Source organism: Mastomys coucha, unplaced genomic scaffold (assembly GCF_008632895.1).
Source record: "Mastomys coucha isolate ucsf_1 unplaced genomic scaffold, UCSF_Mcou_1 pScaffold13, whole genome shotgun sequence".
Classification (NCBI taxonomy): Eukaryota; Metazoa; Chordata; class Mammalia; order Rodentia; family Muridae; genus Mastomys; species Mastomys coucha.
The window spans coordinates 55,021,589-55,045,732 of record NW_022196895.1 but is presented as its reverse complement, the minus strand read 5'-3'; the positions used below and the strand labels follow the sequence as shown (position 1 = coordinate 55,045,732).

At 37.6% G+C, this 24,144-nt stretch overlaps 1 protein-coding gene and 1 pseudogene across 1 annotated transcript in view; one reads left to right on the top strand and one right to left on the bottom strand.

The window, feature by feature from the left end:
- Positions 1-4,477, top strand: part of LOC116087770 — a 70,014-nt pseudogene extending 65,537 nt beyond the window's left edge.
- The window catches only part of Chsy3 (chondroitin sulfate synthase 3), a 239,981-nt gene that overhangs the window by 166,124 nt on the left and 49,713 nt on the right, over positions 1-24,144 (bottom strand). The window lies entirely within an intron of this gene.

Below are 24,144 nucleotides of genomic sequence, written 5' to 3'. Positions count from 1 at the left end.
GATCTCCAGAATGTCTGGAAACAGGCAGCATGCTACACACTCACTGAACACTCTCTCAGCTCCACACCTGCACAGCATGCCTACAAACGCAGGAACAGGCAAAGTGCCAAATGTCCTTAGATTCTGGAAGCATCATAGCAAACCAGGATCACAAAAAGCCTCTATATGTCTAGCTTTCAGAGTTGCTTTCAACCTCCACCCCCACCCCCACCCCCCAAAAAAACCACCATCCTCTTCGAATGCTTCGCCTCACACTTGGCTGGATGATTAAAGCACTCCTATGGAAGACACTGCCATCCTTGGATCCTCACCAGCATCACTTGCCCTCTTTAGGGATCATCCTATCTCCATAAGCAACCCCCTCTTAACCTGTATCTCAGAAGCCTTAAATAGATACACTCATTAAACATGAGGAGCTGGGATTCTAGGTGTAATAGAACATTCTGGTCTTGTGTCTAATTAATGCTCAACTTGATCTCTGTAATGTAGGCATTCTAAAGCGCCTGCTCTCCCTGAGTATCAGAGGGACATGAACCTAGAGTTCTCATTCCTCCTTCCTATGCTAAACAAATCTCCCATTTCTCCTCATTTTCTCTCTCTATTCAAACAGATGTTTTAATGAATAAAAACAGTACAGATAGGGCAATAGCCAAGTAAGTTGACATTCTATAAGATTGACTTTTAAAATTATTTAGTCATTATGAATGAAGACGTTCCAATAGACATTTTTACTACAAAAGATTTAAGCATGCCAAAGTAAATAAAACCATATTGCTGAAATTCAGATATGGAAAAATATCAAATATTATAAGAACAAGTGTATTTGATGGAAGATGTGGCCTTATTCATCGCTTGCCACTCAATAGTGAGCTTCAAGTTGTGTGGCTAAGGAAATCAGTACCTTCAGTTTAAGTGTGGTTAAGTCTAGAAGCTCCCAGAGCACAGAAGAGAAAATATCTCCCTGGCATTTTAATAGCTCAGTAATTATAATTTGAATAAACTTTACAAACTCTAGTGATAATATATCAAAGCCAGTTTAAAAGTCACATAAATTCTGAAAAAGATCCAATTTATGAATGATTTTGGATGTTCCAGGGTATATTCCAGACAGAGGTTTCAAATAAGTACCTTTAGAAAAATAAAAATAGTTACTCCATCAAGACACTCTTTAAATAAGTTAATATCTAATATGGAGTATCTGGGTCAATACTAAGTGATAAGATTAAAAATTGACTAATACTATCTCAAAAGGTGATTATGTTCTAAAAATTTTGTAGGCTTCAGAAGTACTGAAGACCAATAGTAAACTTTGCACATAAATTTTACTCATTAATGAGAATTCAGATAAAATTAGACTCTAAGCTTTAAATCAATCATCTAGGGAAGAACTGTAAAAGCACGCTGCTTTCATCCAGTAGCTTCGCCATTCTGTTGTACTTTCCTCTTGTTTAAATTAAATACTATTTAAATGCATCTTTTTTACCAAACCCAGCCTTGCTTCCTGAGAAAAGAGCCCTGGTCAAAGTCAGGAGCAGTAAGTCCTCCCTATCTACAGCTGTGTCTAGGAGGGCCTGAAACTCAGGAAAGGTAATCTATGCAAAACCGAGGGCCACTCAACCAGGTTAATTTACCATCTGGCTATATAATTTATTGGAATCAAGGCTGAATATTCACTCTGGCCATAACAAAACACATGAAAAACTAAAACTATCATTCCTTTGAAAGCCTCCTGTCTGTCAACAAGATACACAGAGGATAAATTATTCTTTCTAAATTCAACAAAGCCTATTAAAACACAGCATTGAATCTCACAAAAAAACTCATTACTTGAATAATGTTGCTCCCACATGAATCGCATTATGGCTTTGATAACAAGAAGCTGAAGTGCCATTGATATCCCACACAGCCTACACAATCTAATTAGCAATCACATACACAACATTCAAAACCCCATGCCCCACACAAAGTTTCTAACAATGGACTTGTCTACTAGGGAGCTGTGGAGATGGCACAGACTGAAAATTTTGACTGTGAGTGTCATCTGAGAAGTCCTGATAACATCCATGTTCAAAACAAACCAACCCCAAGGTTTGGCACTGACTATAGAAGGCTTTAAAAACCAAAGAATTGAAAACATTGACAGAGCCATTGCGAACATAGCAACAGCTGCGTGGAAAGTGACTATATGATTTAACAAAGGCAATGAGTGTCCCATACTCCAACTATTGAAACATATTTATGTTTGTCTAGATTTCATGTCTCATTAGAGTTTAATTTGCCTGAAGTGGCCACAGGTCTCTCCAAGGGCAAATGGCAGCATTCTCTTTTTGGGAGAGAAGGCTACATGGTAGGATTTCTTGGTATTCTGGGAGTAGGGGCCATTCAAGTTCAGCTTCTCAGGGTTCTTCTCACCGACAGAGGGAACTCTAACATCACTTGGGTTATAAGGTCCATAAACGCTAAGTAGTTGACACTTCCAAACAAGACATTTACACAGCCAACAACTAATCCCAGGCTAAACTTTGGTCATCTGCTCCTGCTTGCCCATTGTACACGGTGGCAATGACAAGTTTTCATGAAATATCATGGCAAGATCAAAGGTATGTGTTCACACATGCTTTTCTCCTGCTGATCCTCGGCTCTATAGATGTTTCCCAATAAAGTCTTCTACAGGTGTTGTGAAAACAATTGCTACCTCTGAGTCAAAATGGGAAAGGAAAAGACATCAACATTATCACTGGACATGTAGATTTGGGCAAGTGTACTACCACTGGCCGTCTGATCTGCAAACAGACAATAGAAAGTTTAAAAAGGAGTCTGCTGAAATGGAGAAAGGTTTCTTCAGGTATGCCTGTGTCTTGGACAAATTTAAATTCAAGCATGAGTGTGGTTATCACATATACATTCACCGTAGAAATTTGAGACCAGCAAATGTATGACTATCGTAGATGTTCCAGAACACAGATTTTATCAAAAACATCATTACAGTTGCACTTCTGTCTGACTTGTGACCCTGAATGTTGCTGCTGGTGCTGGCAGATTTGAAGCTGCTATCTCTAGAAGTGGGCAGCCCTGTAAGCATGGCATTCTGGCGTACAGGTTGAATATGAAACAGCTAAATATTGGTGTCAACAAAACAGATTCCACCAAGCTACCTACAGGCAAAAAAGATAGGAGGAAATTGTTAAGGAAATAAACACTTAATCAAGAACACTGGGAACAATCCTGACATAGTAGCATTTGTGTCAATTTCTGGTTGGAATGTTGACAACATTCTGAAGACAAGTGCCAATACGCCTTGATTCAAAAGATGAGGATGCCAGTGGGACCATACTGCTGAGAGCTTTGGATTGTATCCTGCCACCGACTCATCCAACTGACAAAAGCCTTTGCAACTGCTTCTCCAATATGTCTATAAAATTGATGATAATGGTATTGTCGATGTGAACCAAGTAGAGTCTAGTTATTTCAAGGCAGATAATGGAGGTTACCCTTACCCCAGCCAATATCACAACTGAGGTAGATTTGCTGAAATCTGACATGAGGTTTTGAGTAAAATTCTTCCAGGGACATAGAGTTTCAACATAAAGAACATGCCTGCCAAAATGTTAGACATGATAACATTGCTGGGAACAGCAAAAATGACACATCAATGATAGCAGGTAGCTTTTCCTCAAAATAATTCTACATCATTCAGGCAAAATTAGTGATGGCTATGCCCCTATACTGGTTGTCACTTAGCTCACTTAACTCGAAAGACTGCTGAGCTTTAAAAATAAGATTGATTGCTGAGCACAATGACACATATTTTTAATCCCAACACTTGGGAGACAGAGGCAGGCAGATAATCTGTGAGTCCATGCCCAGCCTGGTCTACATAGTGAGTTCCAGGACAGCCAGAGCTATACAGTGAAATTCTGTCTCAGAACAAAACAAAACAAATCACACACACACACACACACACACACACACACACACATATACACATACCACACACACACATGCACATACCACACTACACACACACATACACACACACACACCACACACACACACCACACCACACACACACACACACATACCACACACATACACACACCACACACACACACACACACACACACCACACACACCACACCACACACACACACCACACCACACACACACACACATACACACACACACCACACATACACACACACACACACAAATTGATTATCATTCTGGTAAAAAGCTGAGAAGATGGCTCTAATTCCTGAAATTTGGTGATGCAGGCATTGTTGTTATGGTTCCAGGCAAGTCCACATGTGTCTATAGCTTCTCTGATTCTCCTCCACTGTGTTGGTTTTCTGTATGTGACATGAGGAAGATCATTGCTATATAAGTCATCTAAGCTGTGGACAAGAAGGCTGCTAGAACTACCAAGGTCACCAAGTCTGCCCAGAAAGCACAGGAGTCCAATGAGAATTACCTCTAACAACTGCCACCCCAATCTTACTCAGTCATGAAAGAAGGTCTCAGAACTATTTGTCTACATTGGCTATTTAGGTTTAACAGTAAAAGACTTCTCAATGACAATAGTGCACTGTAAAACCTCCAAGGGATAATGTTTTATGAGCCATTTATTATTTATTTATGTATTTATTCCACGTGAGAGTGTATGTGCGTGTGTGTGTGTGTGTGTGTGTGTGTGTGTGTGTGTGTCTGTTTGTGTAAGGGAGAATTTTTAAAATCAGTTTCTTAAAATGGGAAATAACCAAAAAGAAAAACAAACACTGTAATGATATTTTGAGACTCATTTATCATCATCATCATCATCATAGTATAATAACATAATAGTAATAATAATAAAAGCTTACCCATGTGAGCTTCATAATGTTTACCCTGAACCCCCATGGCATGCAACGTAGAGTCTTATAATTCTTCCAAGCAACAGCATGTGGACACACAAGAAAGCCAACCAGGCCACCACATTCATGTGCAGTCAACATAATTTCACCTACTGCAATGATTATGTATTTACAATAATGCAGAATAAGGGCTTAGAACAACTTGGGTGTAAATAATAACAATAATTTCCCATTAATTTCATTAAGGAAAATGGCACAAGTTTCAAAAACTCTGATTCCTTATCTTTGGCAGTATTTGAAGTTTTGTTAGTGGATTAAGATGTCAAATGTAAATTACAAGAATATAGGCTTTTTTAATTCTCCTAGTCTAAGTCTTCAGAAAATTACTCTAGTGAGAGCACCCCAATAATACTCAATAATGATAATCAATAATAATAATAATAATAAATTTCCAGAACTGAGAGCTTTAAAATGTTATTTATTCTTTTGAACTAATTGTATTATCATTACCTTTTCCTAACCAAAAACATGTGTAAATCCACACAACACACACTACTTTTCTAAACCAGTATAATTTGTAACTGCATTATAAGTACTTATCCTTATACCCACACACAAGTATAGCCTTCACCCCTCCACCACCAAAGAACCTTCTTTTTTGCAACAGACTGAGACTATTATAGGCAGCCACAGCTGGTTAAAATGCAGAGACCACTGGATTGTAGGGTGCCTAGCCCCAGTTAATACAACTACAGCACAATGCCTACACCTAAAACTCAGAGAATATCACAAAAGTAGGGACAGACCACGGGACCTGGAATTCTGCTGTGATGGGAAGCTACACCATGATCTCAACAACATGGCAGCCTAAATAAGGTCTGAACAATTCTAACATAAGTAGACATTTGACTAGAGATGGGTAAAACCTCACAGGGCCCCACATGCACATCTTCCTATAGAAATGTGAGACCAGCAAATGTTGTATGACAATGCTTAAAGAGAAAATGAGCCCAGTGAATTTGGGAGGAAGTAGGGGTGTGGTGGGCATAGGAATAATAAGAGAGAGTAGGGGAAATAATGTAATTATATTTTAAACAGAAATTTAAATTAAACATGTGCATGCTTGGATCAACTCTAATTCTATTGGTGTTTCTGTGACTTGCTGTGAACACTGAGTTAATAATGTATTTAAGTTAATGCAGAGATAGAAATGGATGGCTTCATTCTTTTTCATTTCATTCAAATTTGATGGTATACTAACATACATTGATTAAATAGAATGAAAGGAACTTCTTAGTTAGGGTTTCATTACAGTGAAGAGAATCCATGACCAAGGCAACTCTAACAAAGAAAAACATTTAGTTGGTACTGGTTTATAGTTTCAGAATTTCAGTCCATTATCATCATGGTAGGAAGCATGGCAGCAGGCAAGCAGACTTGGTGCTGAAGCAGCCAAGAATTCTATATTTTGATCTCCAGGCCACAGAAGGGGTTTGTCTTCTACAGGCAGCTAGGAAGAGACTCTGATTCCAAAGTGGGTAGAGCTGGAGCACAGGAGACCTCAAAGCCAACCCGTATAGTGACACACTTCTTCCAACAAGGCCACACTTCCTAATAGTGCCACTATCTGTGGGCCAAGCATTCAAACACATGAGTCTTCGAGGGGGAGCAAACTTATTCAAACCACCACAGACCTGTATTAAATATAGTACTTGCTCATGACACTTGAATTTAAATATAGATTAGAACTGTCCAAAAGAAAACAACCAAATTTGAAAATTTTGATCAAATTATATATAATAATTATAAATAAATAAAGACATCATTCAATTTTCACCAAAAGAATAAAATTATTTCAGGAATTTGTTCAAAAGTACAGTGAACACATAGAAAACAAAGATGTCTTCATTACATTTCCTATACTTGTAAACACTTAGGGTTTATAAAAAAAAACCCTAAGACAATAGTTTTAGATGATTAATTGGTGGGTTGCTCTTATATCAGAAGAAAAACCATTAAGTACAGTGAGACCATGTGGGGATGCCATTAAAGAGTGAAATTCTATCATCTGAATATATCATCCAGAATAAAGGACCTAACAACAATGTGACATTCATCAGTAGAGTAAGAATATATGTGATATTTAAATCCTACTTGAAGTTAAGCCAACTATAGATCATTACCTCTTATGAACAGAGATACTAATGAGCTTGGCAAACTGCTGGCAAACAGAGACCAAAATGTGCTAAAAGGATCATAAACTACAACCAAGTGGGGTTTTCCTAGATAGGCAAGTAGGAAAACCAGATGAAAAACAAAACCTACAGAACCGTACTGATATATGGAGAATAAACAATAGACAAAAATCCAACACTTGTTTATGATAAAGAGCTTTCAATTAAATAGCAACAGAAGCAAGCTTCTTAACATGGAATACATTTTTACAATACTAATCTGATCAGTAAACGGGCTAATGAATTGAACCAACAGTTCCCAAAGGAAGAAATATAAATTTCACTAAATGTTTCAAAGTGTTCAACATCCTGAGCCATCAAGGAAGACAGATTTCTTGAGAATCCATAACATGCAAGTCAAAGAACTATTATGAAGAAAATAAATAAGTGCAAGTAAGCAAATGGAAAGAGAAACCTTCACAGGTGTGGAAGGCATGCTGCTGCATGTAATATGAGAATATAACAAGGCTTCTTAAAAGTGTAAATTGTACATTACTGGATGTCCAAATTATATCACTACTCGGTATATACCCAGATACTTGCATATACACTACAGATACTTGCATATCCTGCTTATTGAAAATCTACTCACAATAAATAAGAAGTAGACTAGTCTAGATGACCATTAGTAAGTAAATGTATAAGGAAAATGGGATCTATCTATAGGATCTGATTCCATTCAGCCATAAAGAAGAACACCACCACTTTGGTAGACCAACATAACTCCTTAGTGCATTCTCAGTTTTATCCTTATAATCACAGATAAGTGTGGCTACAGCAGAAAGATTGTAAGGACCAGAATCTTGAAAGTCTCCTGTGAACCAGTCTTTCCTAAAAACAGCTGCCTGAAAAAGACCAGAAATCTAGCAATATCAATAGACGTGCTCACAGGTAAAAGACAGTTTTACAGGGTCCCATTCCTAGGTATAGAGAACTACTAGTAACTGATGACAGCTAAGATATCGACCATTAGCCTCACCCAAGGATGAATCCCCTTGTTGCTTGTCCAGGGCAAAGTGATTGGCTCTGATATTGTATACACACTGCAACAACAACAGATTCAGCAGGCTGTCTTTATATAATTGTGCATACATGTATATTCATAAATGTGTGTGGGTAACAATGCTAATTGACCAAAAAAAAGGCTATCAATTTGAGAGAGGACATGAAGGGAGGAAAAGGAAGGACGAAACTGATTTATATTTTTAAATGTATTTAAATAGTAAATATCTAAATAAAGAAGAGTGAAGTTATAATATCTGCAGGAAACGATTGGGACTAGGAATCATAACATTAGTCAAGATAAGAAAAAAGGCTCCGGAAACATGCACCACATTTTCTCTCATATATCAATGACTTGACATATGAGCTGAGAGGCACAGGGGAGGAAGAAAGCTAAGGAGAGAGGAAGGAAACATGAGAGAGTAAGAGTGTTAAGTGACTTGAGTGCAGACACTACTTGAAAGGAGGGACAGGACAAGAAATGAGGAGTGGTAGCAGAAGAGAACAGCATGGAAGCAAATCTGAACAAGGTGCAAGGATACATACGAATAAAAATTCCAAAATGAAGCCTTTTTTTCCCTTGTGAACCAATGACTTTTGATTTTAGCAAAAGTAATAGAATTCAAAGAGAAAAATCACATGCCAACCATTTTGCTCAATGGTGAGAAACTCAAGACTTTTACACGAACATCTGGAACAAGCCAAGGATGACTTACCTTTCAACATCTACTGGAAGTCTCTACTAATGGAACAAGACAACATCAGTTAAAAATAGGTATATTAGTAGGAAGAACGAATTTCTCAAAGGAGTAAAGATTGCACTGCCACAAGAACAAGTCACATCAGTACAGCTTATGCCCAACGCCAGTACACCACAGGAAAAACCCTTTTATTTACCATGGGAATGCAAAATGACACAACAAACATCAAAGATAATTTGCTAATAATTTGCTGATTTTCTTGAGAAGGTAAACAAACACATTCTTGCCATGGGATCTAGCAACTAAAATGGCTCTGGGGACAGACCTAACTGGGGTGGCAAGGGAAAGAAGAAAAGACGAACAGACAGACACACAGAAAGATAGATAGTATTTAGCAGTCTAAGCTCTGAGGCCACATAGCACCAAGGAAGATCAACAGTTTTTTTTATACAGTTAAACACAGAGGCATGGTTATTTAATTGAGCTGAATAAGATTGTGGAGTCATTATAGTTAGATAAATCAAGAGCCAAGGCTTATGGTGTACAGCTGGATCAAGGAGGTAGGTTTGGCTAATCTTGGTAAGTGTAATCTCTGTAGAGGAGCAGTCTTTAAGTCATAAATATCCAGAAGGGAGAAGCTATGATGGACATTTTCTGCATACGCTGCCAACATTCACACTCAGTCCCCTGAGAAAGGATTTGCTGTCTCTCAATCTTACTCACCACAGGAAGAAGGCTTTGCCATCCCTCCATGGGTCTGAGGCTCTGGGGTCTTTGACATGGCCAGTTCATGTTACCACACACATTCACTCAGGACTTTAATCTCTCTCAGGGCTTTCTCTGATCTCTATAAGCTATTTTGGTTGAAATTTTTTATTCATATAGAAGTCAACAAGTGGTGATTATGCATAATTATCTGAACTTATAAACCATATCTGTCATTGGTCAAACGGGCAAACAAAGAACTTAGCAGTGGGACATATCAATTGCTAACGTGCTCTAGAGCCTGGTATGTTGTTGCATCTCTATAACTCAAGCTCTTGAGAAGCAAGGAGACCTGGAGTTCAAGGTCACCCTCATACATATAACAAATCCAAGGTCAGTCTGATCTACATGAGTAAGCTCTTGTCTCAAAAATCAGGAATGTAAGTTATCAATCTAAGTAAATAAATAACATACACATGGGAGACTCTGAGATGCACATTGCAAACAAAGTAAAGCCAATTTGCATGTGTATGCAAATATATACCATATATGTATGTGTATGTGTACATGTATGTATATGTATATGCCACGATTCCAAAGGGTCTAATCACTAGACAGATACAGGCAAGAGAAGAAAGCATCAAAATAGTAAAATACATCAGAGATTTACAGACTATTGAGTAGGGCAGGAAGAAGGAGGGTTTGTAAGGAAGTGAAAAGCTTGGAAAATATTGAAATATGTCATTATGCATCTGGCCAAATTCACACGATAACAATATTAAGAGAGAACTGTAAGTTAAACTATAGGTTCTAAGAATGCCACCAAGACCAGTTCCCATAAAATAGATCCTTTTATTTGGCACTTAAATAGTTACTAATATGTTTTAAATCAAACATTCCTAAATACTTTGTGAAATATGTCACTAGAATCTTTTTTTCAATGCAAAATGGACCATTAAAAGTCAACCTCGTCACATATTATAATCTTGGAAATAAAAGAAAAGCTAAAAATAAATTAACATTTAATTCACAGCACGGTGAAGTTCTTCATGAGGAATGACCATGTGAACTCTCTAGAAGAATGCTCTGTTTGAATGGAAAACGAACAGCGAGTGACTAAGAAACAAACAACAACAACAAAAACAGACTTGATCAAAGAAAATTCTACATGGATTCTTCCCATCTTGCCATACCTAAAACCTCCATTCAAAAATATATCTTTATCATATTTTTTTTACTGAAGTATGCTGTTTTGGTCTTTTGCTCATGACTACAGTGAGTATGTTAAGCAATCAATTCAAGTAGATTATTCAGAATAGCCAAACTCACTTAAAAGACTTATTTTAAATTAAAACTGTTGTCTGAATCATTTTACCAACACCTTTATGGTTATAATAAAACTTGATATTTTAAATTCTTTTATTTATTCACAGCAAAAAAAAAACTTGCTTGAAATAAGTAACTACTTCTGAAATCCATACAACCTGGGAAATTCTTTGATTACTACATTGTTTTAAAATATGTCTCTATAACTATTGAGAATGTTTCACTCGTGTGTGTATGTGTGTGTGTGTGTGTGTGTGTGTGTGTGTGTGTCCACTTATACTACATATCGTATTTTTAAAACCATATTATATATAAGCTAAACAGGATTTGGGTGACATTAGGTGGAAACAATATTCTACTTATTAATGGCGATGTAGCATATGCACAAAGGGCTGCTAGGTTCTGAGCTGCTGAAGCTTAGAAGGATGGATGGTCTCTAATCCAGCATTCACATGAGCTTGCTTACTATATGCCATCATCTTATGGTTCCTTGATATTTAAAAATATCATTTATCCTTGAAATGCCTGTTAGGATGGCTATTCTGAATCACCATCTCATCATCTATGAGACACACTTCTGGGTGTGTCCACGTGGGTGTTTCAAAGGTTCTAAGTTAGGAGGAAGGACTCACCCATAGATTGGAAATTGAATAACAGAGGAATAAAACAGAAAGCTTGGCTGAGCCCAGCGCTCACCTCTGTGTGCTTCCCAAGTATAGACAACATGTGAACAGCCGTTTGGTGTCTGCACCATGCCTTCTATCTGGACAGACCATATCTCAGACGAAACAAAATTCTTTTCAAAATAAATTCCAAGTTGCTTCTTGCCAGGAATATTGTCACAGCAACCATTAAAGTAAACAAAAAAATCTTTGCATTAATTACTAACATATCTTCTTGAATTCCTTTGTGTGTGTGTGTGTGTGTGTGTGTGTGTGTGTGTGTGTGTGTGTGTGTGTGTTTTCTGTTTGGGGGAGCCAGTTTCCACAAGAAATCCAAATTATTTTGTCCTTAGAATGTATCTTGGATAAATGTCAAATGGGGAAACAGCAAATTCTGGGACTGAAACTCAACGCAGGACAATTCTCCTCTGACTTTCAGACCTCTGCAGCACCTCGGCCTCTGTACTGTTACTTCCCTACACTGTATGCTGGTAACGTGCATCTCAGTTTAAATCGCTGATCTTGATTCTTCATCCAGGAAAAGAGCAAAGGCCACCCTGAGGTCGCAGGATACCTAGAAAGCAGTTGTGAATCTGCTGCTGTTCTCCTCCCTTCACCCAAGGGTCGAAATGTGAGCTCCATTTTCCGTCCCTGAATCTCATTCTCTGCACTGACTCTCTGCCAGAAAGGCAGATCTCCAAGTGTCCCACCTATCCATCTGCACTTGACAGCCCCGGGGAAGCTTAAGAACTGGGGATCTTGCAGCTGCTTCTCTCGGCCAGAATGCTTTCATCTCACCAAAGGCAATTCAAATGGTTCTGCTTGTTTTACATTCCCAGTTCAAAAGTTAGCAGCTGCAGGTTATGAGTGAACATAAACCTATTTCAATACTCTCACTTAGAATAAGAGTCCCTCTGACAGATCAAACCCACGTGAAAACTCACAGCATCCCCACGTCCTCGGGACAATCCTGCCTCACAGACACTTCAGTTCTCAGTAGTGTGGTGGTGATTTACACACCCAGACTGGCACATTCCATTCTTTGTAAGTGATTCACAAGGAGTGGGCCAGAGTGTAGATGGCTCAGTGGTACGGGACTCAATTGCTAATGGCATGCCTAGCAATTAAAGCTCTCAGAGGTACTACACTTAAAGGACAATATGGTTTGCCCTAAATACATTTGGTGAGTTTTTCACTTTACATATTAACTGATTTCTGATAATAAAATATTTCTATGGTTACAGAAGATTGAGAAGTGGTCAATCTATAGGGCAAATAGGCTTTTGCAAATCAGACCAAATCAGAGTATTCCAGACTAAGATACAACATAAAAAAAAAAAAAAAAAATCAGGGTGTTGTGAACCAAATGCCAGTGTACAGAATGCCACAAGTCAGTTTGACTTTACTGGGAGCAGGGTAATTTTTCTTGAGAAAGTAAGCAGAAATAGATTGTGCTTTTATTTTTTCTCAAGACACCGAATGATTTTAAGTTTAAAAGTACCTTATCCAGAGTGACATATTTTAAAAAAAGATAACTATAAAAGTGCTCACTTGGCAAGAGGATATGCATGAAGAGCCAGCTCCTTATTCCTCCAGGAAAGGGAATGAGGCCCCTGATCAAGGATCTGCATATAAAAACTACAGGAAAAAAGGTTTTACAGAGGGACAATAGAGACTACTGACTATTCCTCACAGCAATCAAACAATGGAGGTATTAGGGAGTAAGAATGTATATAATCATTTTCAAATCATGAATGAGGTAAATTACATCTAAAATTATCTTTAAAATTCAACAGCAATTTGAAAGGAAACACTTTGTCTTCATTAGAACAGGAATAAGAATTTTATATGCAGAAAGTAGCTAGTTATGTTGGAACATAATTCAGAGACATAAAAAGAAGCAAAAAGAAAAGTCATTCATTTATTTGAATACGCAGCTAGAGGTAGCTAAGTTTTGACTATTCACGGGGCTCTAAAGTTTCTGAATAAACTTTAGTTTTTTAAAAAGTGTAGTATAGCCAGGCAGTGTTAGCACACGCCTTTAATCCCAGCACTTGGGAGGCAGAGGCAGGCAGATTTCTGAGTTCGAGGCCAGCCTGGTCTACAGAGTGAGTTCCAGGAAAACCAGAGCTACATAGAGAAACCCTGTCTCAAAAAACAAACAAACAAACAAACAAAAAGTGTCATATATAAAAAAGGAATGAGCTATTTGGAGATGCCTGTGGTGATGTACGGATATGTATCAGTAATGATAGCTGATAGGAGTACATCACTAAGAAGGCATAATCAGCAGAGACATGATGTATGACATAGAGGTTTCATAAACAGCATGGCTAAAAATTAACTCACACTTAATTATAGAACCATCAAAGCTAGCAGAGACGAGAACCACCCGACCACTAAAACCAAAAGGTTAGAGTGACACACAAAAGTCATGAGACACAACATGAGTTGGGCTAACAAGTGTGACACATCATAAGACCCGGTCAGTGGGCTAAAGATCAAAAGGAAATGGAGAGAGCTAAAGAGGCCAGAGAAGCCTAAAGACAGTAGTGCGATATGAAAGAAGGCAGAGAAACAAGACACGGACAGCAGAAAGTACAGGAAGAGGCATCATGTGGCAGCAGGGCATTCTGGACAAATACAGAAGCACTTCTCAGAACATTGTTCATTTATTACAAGTCTGCTTTAAGAGCACTCTGGGTGAGCAGATGGGAGAGTGTTTTGTAATATCCATCTAGACATAGACACATGAGAGCACACACAACAGAGATGACATTGGAGTTGTGCTCGCAAGCTTCTGAAGCAGACACTAGGACACTTGCCAGAGTAAGAGGGGCCACTGCTACCTAGAATTTTTATATTATATTAAATGATCATGAGGTTTTCTTCTACACATGCAGGTGGGGAGGGTTAGATGGGATATCTTCCAAGAATCCTGAAACCTCACAAACTGAAATCAGTAAGAGAAACACTATAGCAACAGAAATTCAGTATCTTCCTGCCAGCCCCTGTCTACTCCCATGGTTTTCATCGTTTTAGCTTTCTGAATCTCTAGAAACCTGTTTAGATGGTGGGATTATTTAGAATGTTTGGATCTTGGAATGGCCAGGGTTTTAAAATAAATCTCTAGTTGGAACAAAAGATAAAAGAAACAAAAAGCACAACCTGGGATGTGGAGTGAAAATACACTAAAATAGAAACAATAAGAAAATATTTAGGCAAAATGAACAGCTTTCTCTTTCAGGAAAAGGTTGAATTTAGGCCAATTCTGTCCACAGAGCAGCAGACAGTCACTTCAACTGCAAGGTAAGACACAAGGCAGAAATCAGGAGAACACTGCTGTCTGCAGTACTAGTTACTTTTTGTTGCAGTGATAAAACTCCACGGCTAAGGAAGCATTTATTTGGCTTACAGTTCAGGATAGAGAATCCAGAAAGGTAGGGTAGGATAACAACAGATGGCCATATTAGGAAGCTGAGTGACCACATCTTCAGCCACAAACATGTAGCAGAAAGTAGCTGGGCTAGGCTATAAACTCTCAAAGTTCTTCCCAGTGATGTACGTCAACCAGCAAGGCTCAACCTCCTGATGGTTACATAAACTCTCCCAAATATCCCCATCAACATGGGAATACACATTCAAATACATGAGTCTATAAAGACAAGTCTCATTCAAATAACTACAACTATTAATTGCAGATAAAGAAAACAGTCACCCCTTCATCTCCAGACATTGTTCAGTGCTAAGAGTAATTTGAAAAACTTAGTATTAGTTTAAAGAATAATAAGTGTTATTCCGATATATTATAGCTGTCTCTTAGATCACCAAAAACTGAATATATATATGTACATATATTTACAATTGTGTCCTGATAGTGGGTTATTTAAGGAAATCAAGCATAGATAATGTTTATTATCTCTTAAAGACAAACAAATATAAAGGTACACAGCCTGTGATGAAAATCCAAAAAGAGAGTTAGATTAAATGGAACAAAATAGCAGTGCACATATTCTTAATGGTGATATTATATATACATTTTATGTTCAATTAAGCCTTTAATTGATTTCAGCATGACAAGTTCTTTTATTTAAAAAAAAATGGAATCAATCGAGCTTTTGTGGATTGTCAAAATTAAAGCCTGAAATCAAGTGTAAGACACACTCTCACATTAAAGAGTCATTCCAAGTAGAATGTTTGGATCCTTAGCTCTGTCTGATTGGACAAGTAGGTATCCCTGATTAAGTATTTCTTCTTATTCTCAAAAGTAGCTTCTCCCTGTTCGTCTAACAAGGTCTCAGCTTAAAAGAAGTTAAATGAATATTACTAACGTTACCTAGAAACTGTAATCCTTACATAGGAATTCAGTTGATTAAGTATAATTTGTAAATATAACTTTTATATTCCTATCGGTAACTGTTGTCTCAGAGGCTTTCTGCCTCCACCTACTGTCCCAGGCCTACTCCTAGAAGCTTCTAGCCTCTGTACAATCTTATCTAGACCTAGAATGTTTTCAGCATCTAAGACTTACTGTTGAATTAGGTTACCCTTTCTAGTTCTTTCTGGACTCTGGCTGGTTGGTTCAACTCAGCTGTTCTGGATCAAAGACCTCCCCAAGCTGACTGACTTAATCTGGCTTCTCTTGGTTTCTTACTAAATTGCTCTGCTTGGTCTCATACTAATTCTGGCAATTTGTTTTTGATCAGTCTCTGACTCATTCTGTCTTTACCTGTGTCTAGCTCACGTTCTCTTCAACCTTTCTCTGTAAAGCTCTCCCAGTAAAACTGCCTCATTTTCCTTCCTCCTTCCTCTGCCCCCTCTTCTCCCTAAGTAGCTTCCCTTTCCTCTCTCTTCTCAAGAGAATTGGGCATATCCTATTCTGTCAAATCTTTCTCTGATTTGTCACTTTGTCCACCATTCAATTATACATCACTTTCAAACATGGGTGCTTCCGTCTACAAACTAACTTTATCTTTTTTGTTTGGGATTAAAGATGTGCACTTAGGGTTGTCTGTATTTCAGCCACAGGAATTAAAGATGTATGTTAAGGGCCAAGGCACAGCACAACGACAGACAGGTATTTTCAGTAAATAACACAATCTCAGGCTTATGGTGTTATCAAATATCCTGCAACAATAATTAGATATCAAATGTCACTTGTGTATAGACATTAAATGACACTTGTTTATAGACACTACTAGATTTTTTTTACAGAAGGTGAATGAGTGTGTGAGTATGAACCTTAATCATTGCATGTCTACAGTTTATTTGGAAATTGAGTCATGAGGAAGATAAAGATAAACAAGCATGCAAAGGCTGAGAGAACAACGAACTGTGAAAACCAATGTGGGCTAAAATAGTTCTGAGGAGCAATAACTAATAGGGATCGGAATAGTGGACAAGACCTTTGGCAGTAAAGTTGACTCTAGCCAGACATACAACATGAGTAAGAGCTGCCAATGCAGCAAAATCACTGCAGCCACAGAGAATGCCACCTGTACACTGCCAAGGACCCCCAGGACCTTCTATCAGATAACCAGTCTTCAGGACTTAAAGACAGAATGGAGACTCTGGAGATCTGAAGTGGTTTTAATCCTGCTGATAGCTGATGACACAGTTAGTCACTTTAAATAATTCATATATTCTGAAGGTATCAGACAACACTGCACTCTCTATGTCGATCACCCGCTTGAACTCACTCAAAATTCCCACCTGATTCATGAGGGGAAATTGTCTCCTGCCAAGACAATTTAGTAAGGTTCACTGAGGGTTTTTCTAAGGGAAGTAGACCATTCACACTCGAATTAACCAGAGACGAAGCAATGAGTAAAATAGTGTTGATGAAGTCCCAGAAGAACCAAAGCATGTGCAGAAATTCACAGCTGCCAGCAACAATCTTGCTTTACACAATGAGGTCTCTGGAGACAAGGCTCATGGATAGTTTTCAACTAGCCATAGTACCAGTAACCCACATAAATGCTTGCTGATTTACTGAACGGAAAGTGCAAACTAAGAATGTGTCTGTATATTATTTTATGTGAAGACGGTATTTTCCAGAAACTGTATGATACAATAAAAAAGGATTTAAGATTTAAAGACACATCAATTCATTCTAGGATTTTTTTGTAGCAATATAGTTTTAGGGCAGTTATTTGGGCACACAATTTTCTCATTTGTAAAATATATAGATATTAATGTTCTTTTGCAAAGTGACTGTGTAGTATGTTTAAAATGCCTATATTATTGCTTAGAAATGATAGAATAAGTAATTTAATCAGTGGCATTTAGTTTTATGATGTTAGTCTTGTTACCCAATGCCTCGAGAATTTTCAAAATTGAATAAATGGGATGTGACAATAAAGATAAAAACTAGCCCATATTTTATTATTATTTCAAATATTGAAAATAGGATGCTTACCCTGTTTTGACTAATTAAATGATGCACTGAAAAATGATTTTTCACTGTGAAATTGCACATTTAAAATGCAATCACAAAAGTTGTTTTCATGAAGATTCAAATATATGCAAAGCTATTTCTACCTTATTATGTTTTAGAGAGCAGACTATCTGGGAATTCTCTGACTTTTAATTATCAGGGTATAACCATCACATGCCCTCTAAATTGAAAGTACTTTCATTCTTCCATAACTTTTTCTCCTATTTTAAAATAGAATACTAAGGAATTTGATAATGGTATGTGTCTAAGTACAAATGGCAGCCAATTTTAATCTTCCGGCTTTACTAATAGCTTATCTAATAGAGGCATTTAACTACATAATTTAAGAATTGGGCCCAGTGACTCCATTTTCTCCCCAATGCTACCGAATACTTCATCAGGTTTGGCACTTCACAAATTTCAAATCATAATATGTTTTCTGTCAGCATGGTATAAAAAGTAAATTATAACACTGTTAACAAAATTATACTCATGAATCATTCTTTGTGGAAAAAAAAAAGAATAAAATGTGCTCAAAATTAAGAAAGAAAATGGCATTTAAGGTGTTGAGCAAGTCACATACAACAAAGCCGGCAAAGTTCAACCATATCAGAAGCCAACGCAAACCACAATATCCTTAGTCCAATTCATCAGTTCTGCTTCTGTAGTTTAAGTGAAGGGTAAATTAGTACTAAAGTTTATTTGTTCCCTGCCACTGAGGAGACAGGCAGTATGTCACATTAGCATGCCATGGGCGTTCCATCTCCCACTACTCAAAAGCTTTTACCATCCATCTCCCCATCCATTCTTCCCTTACAATATATACTTGTAAGTGTACCTTGCAGGCCAGGTATTCCGCTACGTTCTGCTGATGCAAATGTTTGCATGAGAGATACTTTCAAGTTGCTGGCAGTCCAGTGAGAAAGACAGACAAGAAGTAAGTAAATGGCCACATGTAAGTTATGATAAGTCTTCAGGTAACAGACTGTGGTGACACCTATATTAAACACACGGACCAAGCCAAGGTGAGCTAGGACTTGCTTCAACAGGAACCTAAAGGCTGAGGGTGACACAGCTTTGCAGACTGACATGGGTTGGGTGGATGAATCCATACAAGCAGGCAGATAATATATGGCAAGGAACCTTACTAGACGATGGCTCGGAGTGTGAAGAAAAACCCCAAGCAAGTAAAGTAAATTCAGCCTACAAATAAGTATGTGCACTGTGCTGCACTAGCTTTTGGTTGAAGAGGTCTTATTTTCTTTTGATTCAACAGAAACTGACCTACTGCATTAATTAAAATAGAACATTGTGCTCAAGCTTATATTTCTAGCTGACCTTCAACTACTACAGGAATAGACTAATGGGTACCTTATCCAAACGAGTGTAACTGGATAAAATATAAAAGTGTGTAAGATGGCGGAGAATACATCTTAGACTCATATCTTGCAAAACCACTTATATTGTACTTTGAAATTACATATCCTTTATGTAAGATGAAATAAATTAAATTTTGGAGGAGAAGAAAAACTTTTCATTTAAGCTCAAGATCACTCGGAAGCGAAGAAAATAACTGATTCACACAAGATGTATTTCAAATTAAATGTCTGTAAAGAGCAAGAAAATGAGTGCAGCAGGCAATCAGTACACGTAATAACTTTACTACAATTAGCTAATGCTTAGTTGAAGAAAATATGCATCATAAAACATGATCCATTTAATTATACTAAGTAATGTCTCATAATTAACCATTAATGAATAAATCATTGCATTAATAATGGAAATTGTATCAACTACTTAAAATATCACAGTATTTATGTTGATTTCAGAAATTGGTTCCAAATTTACACCAACGTAGTTAGCTTCACCTGTACGCCCTCTAAAGTCTGTGTGTCTGTGTGTCTGTCTGTCTGTATGTATGTATGTATCTTTGTGCATTTAAGCAGAGATAAAATTTTGAAGCATTATTTTATAGAAAACAAAAAAAACATATCAAGACAATATTCCTTTACTTCCATTGTCCTATAAATAATATATTAAAATATAAAATATATAAAATATAAAATATGTAAAAATATATACCAACACTCATTTAGCTGTATATTATATACATTAATTGTAAAATCTTCATAGAAATAAGTCACAACCTAAAATGCCACAAAGAGAAGTCACTGGTTAAAGATCCCCAAAGGTGGGTTAAATGCAGGATCTCAGGCTCTCCAGAGAGCTTGGCAGAGAAGTCTGGGTTCCTGCTAGGAAGTCAGCACTCACAAACCCAACTTCACATTAAAGTGGACAATGCTACTGCCACACTTTGGAAAGCACTGACTGCTCTCTGCAGCTGGAAAACTCTCAAGAATACGTTCTAAGATCACAGTGGCCTATTTGCTGGGGGATCCTGTCACAGAGAGAGCTCACCATTTAATAAAAACAACCTTATTTGCTTTGCAGTTGATGTGACCCATGGAACTGTGAGAAATGTCTCTCCTCCATGGACACACATGTAACAGAATTTCAAGGAAAGCAGTGAGAACACAGTCAGATCACCTGCCATACCACAGATGGAGCTGGAAAACCCTCTACCCTCCTGTCTCCAATGTAACTTTAAGAGTAGCACCTAATATTCAAAGCCAGTTTGTGAACCTGCATCCTGAGAAATAGATTTTAACACTGGAAAATTATGCAGATATAGCACACAATTACATATAATAATTTTCCTTTACAGACAGACCACACAGGGGCTAGGGAGACTGCAGTTAAAAAGTGCTTGCTTTGCAAGCACAAGAACATAAGTTCAACTCCCTAGAACTCATGAAAACACAGGAAGTCAGGTGTGATAATGCACATTTATAACCCCAGTGGTAGCGAGGTGGAGAAAGCCGAAACTCTGGGTGTTTGGCCATTCAGTCTAACCTACTTGACAAATTCCATTCCCATGAGCGAATCTTCCCTCAATGAACAGGTGTGTGAATCCTGAAAAATATCCCTTGGAGTTGAAATTTGTCTGAATTTCACATGTACACACACCCACATGCATATGTACAAACAGATGCATGTGTGCACACGCTCCTACACACCCAGAAAAACAGGCCGCAGAGCAAACAAATACATTATGATCTCAGTCCCACAGAGCAGCTAAGAAGGTGGTCTCACAGAGGCAGAACATAGAATGGTGGGCACTGGACCACTCTTCTAGGAAGAATGTGCTGCCAAGAGGACCGTTAAGAGGCACAGAGGTGCCGTTGGGAAGGAGAAGTGACTTTTAATGGTGTGTAGCATGGTAGGGTTATTACAGTTAGCAACAACTAATTGAGCATTTGAAAATGGCTATCAGAGAATGTGTTAATTCTTTCAGTAGATAATGGCTATAACAATTACATGGGAATGATCACTTTGCATTAGGTTCTTGTACTTAAAAGTCACATTGTACTTAATTCAGAGAGACCATTAGATGTAAATTAAAAATTTGAAGAACATTTTTTAAAAGGCCAAACTTGAAAATACATAGCCAAATTGTAAAAGCACTCATTACACGGATAAGATTTAAAAGTGAGGGTTCAATCAGATTTAATGTGTGCTAATTTTTAGCTATTTCTATATATGGGTTTTTAAAGTGTGTCACTCGAATGGATTTCCAAATGGTGTATATTTAACAAGACACAATTGACTTGCTGAAATCTCACAATAGGTGTGAGGATCGATTCTCCATGAACCATTATATTTAGGAAACATACTATTTTAGATGGCAGTGGAGTTTAAAAGAGTGGCCACTATCCTACTTATGAAAGAGGGTTTGAGTCATATAAACCAATCCGTAATGTCTCAAGATTGCATGTGCACCCTTCTTGTGACTTCAACCAAAGCAGCCATACAAACACAATAAAAATGTCTTAGCATTAAACTAAGTGAAAAAAATCTAGACATTAATGTCATTTCTAGATGTGCCCTTTGAAAACCCTGACTAAAGCTGATGCTGAACACTTAGGCAAATTGATGGCTGCCAGATGCAGTGTATAGTGCTTGAAGACACGGTCAGGTTTAAGCATGGTTTGCCTTTGAATGATTCTTTCTACTCACTCACCATCTTCTGTATAATTAATAGCCACTTTCCCAAATCACATGCCAATTAATGGGATGCAGATAAAGGCCTGAAGGTCTGTATTGCAATTCAGTCTTAATGAAAGTCAATATCCCTTTGCCAAGAAAGCCCAGATCCCATTTGGCTTTCTTGGATAATTAGTAAGGTTGTTATGAAACCAAATAGCAGCAGTGACTGGTAAATAGTAGACCCTTTAAATAAATGTCATATTATCCAGAAAAAGAACAGCAAAAGACACTTTTCAATGTGTACAGAAATCAATTTGTTTTATTCTCTTTAGAGGATATTTGAAAGAGAACAATGCACATAGAGGAAGACAGACAGAGACAGAGACAGAGAGCGATACATACCTATGGCAGTACTCCATGAAAACTCTTGAAGCATTATCACATAAATGTGGTCCTCATCTATGTTTCTTAATTCCTCCTGGACCGAATATTAACTTTTTAGACAGATGTATAAGACTATTTTCTGATTTGATCTTCATCATTTGAGCTCTTCCTCAGTCTCTATAAATGTGTTCTGATCACTTTAAACTAAGGGCTCTGTGATATTATTATTTTATACATAAGAACACTGCAGTTAGATGAATAGTGAAATTTGACTTTAAACACAAGGGCCTTTGACTCTGAGTGCTTTTTTCCATTACAACCCGGTCGCTCTACACTGGCTACATAAATAGAAGATGGTCAGAATCATTCATTTATTGCGTTCTTAAATTGCTTTAGGCAACAGTAACACTAGACACGTTGAGACCCTACACAAGGAGTCCTTTGACTTTAAGTATGAAGTGACTTACAGTGTCTTCAGTGTGTGGGGACAGTGTGGTCACTGAGAAAGGGAATAACGCCAGGCATTGGCTCTCACATTGTCACTTCTCGAGACTTTTTCTCTTCTCCTTTATAGAAATAAAACCATTTCAAGAAAACTACTCCTCAACAGTGGGTTAGAGATTTCTTTTTTCTTTCTCTCAGGTAGACACTGGATGAAACTGAGTGCTTCCACAGGGCTGTAAAAGCCCTTATTTAGGAAATAATCTTTGTGAACATGAAGACTACAAAACCCACACTGAGTAAAAGGCAAATCCTGGAATTACTGCAATTCCACACCTCTATAATAAGCTAAACCAGAAAAAGAAGAGTATCATTTTCATCCATTAAAATATCTATTCATAAGCATGTTAAGGTCTATGCAATGTTCTAATATCTCAGTGATCCAGTCTCACTTTATTCAAAAGCCCACAGAAAACAATGCTACCTAGCCAATCGGCTGCAGGTAAGGACTCAGACCTGAGAAGGCCGTGGGCCTTGCAGAGGATTTATTTGCCTGCTTTGCACTGATGGCGGCAATTCAGCAACTGTTTTCTGAGCTCCAGTTGTTCACAGGACACTGGGTTATTCCAAAGACAAACTACTTTGAATCCCCGGGTTAAACAAAAGGGACATACTCTATCCTTTTGGTTCTGGCATACACACACTCTATAATGCTTTCCTAGGCGTTGTTCTATAATCAGTTGTTTTTTCTCATACTTTACAGAGGTATAAAATGAACATATTAAAAAAAACCCTCATATCACAGCTTCATACTATATAGACATACTAAAAAGATAGTCACAGTCACAATCACACAAGTCTCCAGTGAAGTGGGCACTGTTTCTTTCAGTTGAAAAGGCATAGATACAACAGAACCAGTTAAGGCTGGGAGTCACTTTTGTGTGGCCTGATAGCCCATTTTTCATGTTACACACACACACACACACACACACACACACACACTTCTGATTTTTTGCAGCCACTTCAATAGTATCTATCTCTTAACAGCATCCATAAAATCCTTGAAGGCCAGTGGCACAATGATAAAACAATGTCTCTGCAAGTCCCAAGGACAGAATCCACTAGACACCATCACTATCCATGTCAGTTACACTGCAGTAAAACAGATATTAAGCAAGCATAAGTGTGAAGCATGCAAGTTACTTTTAATTCTTTGAAGCTTCAAACAGGTAGGAATGAAAAATACACCAGCAGTTCACAACCTATGGCTAGCAATTTCCTCCAGGGTCATATATCAGATATCGTACATATAAGACATTTACATTAATATTCATAACAGTAGCAAAACTGCAGTTA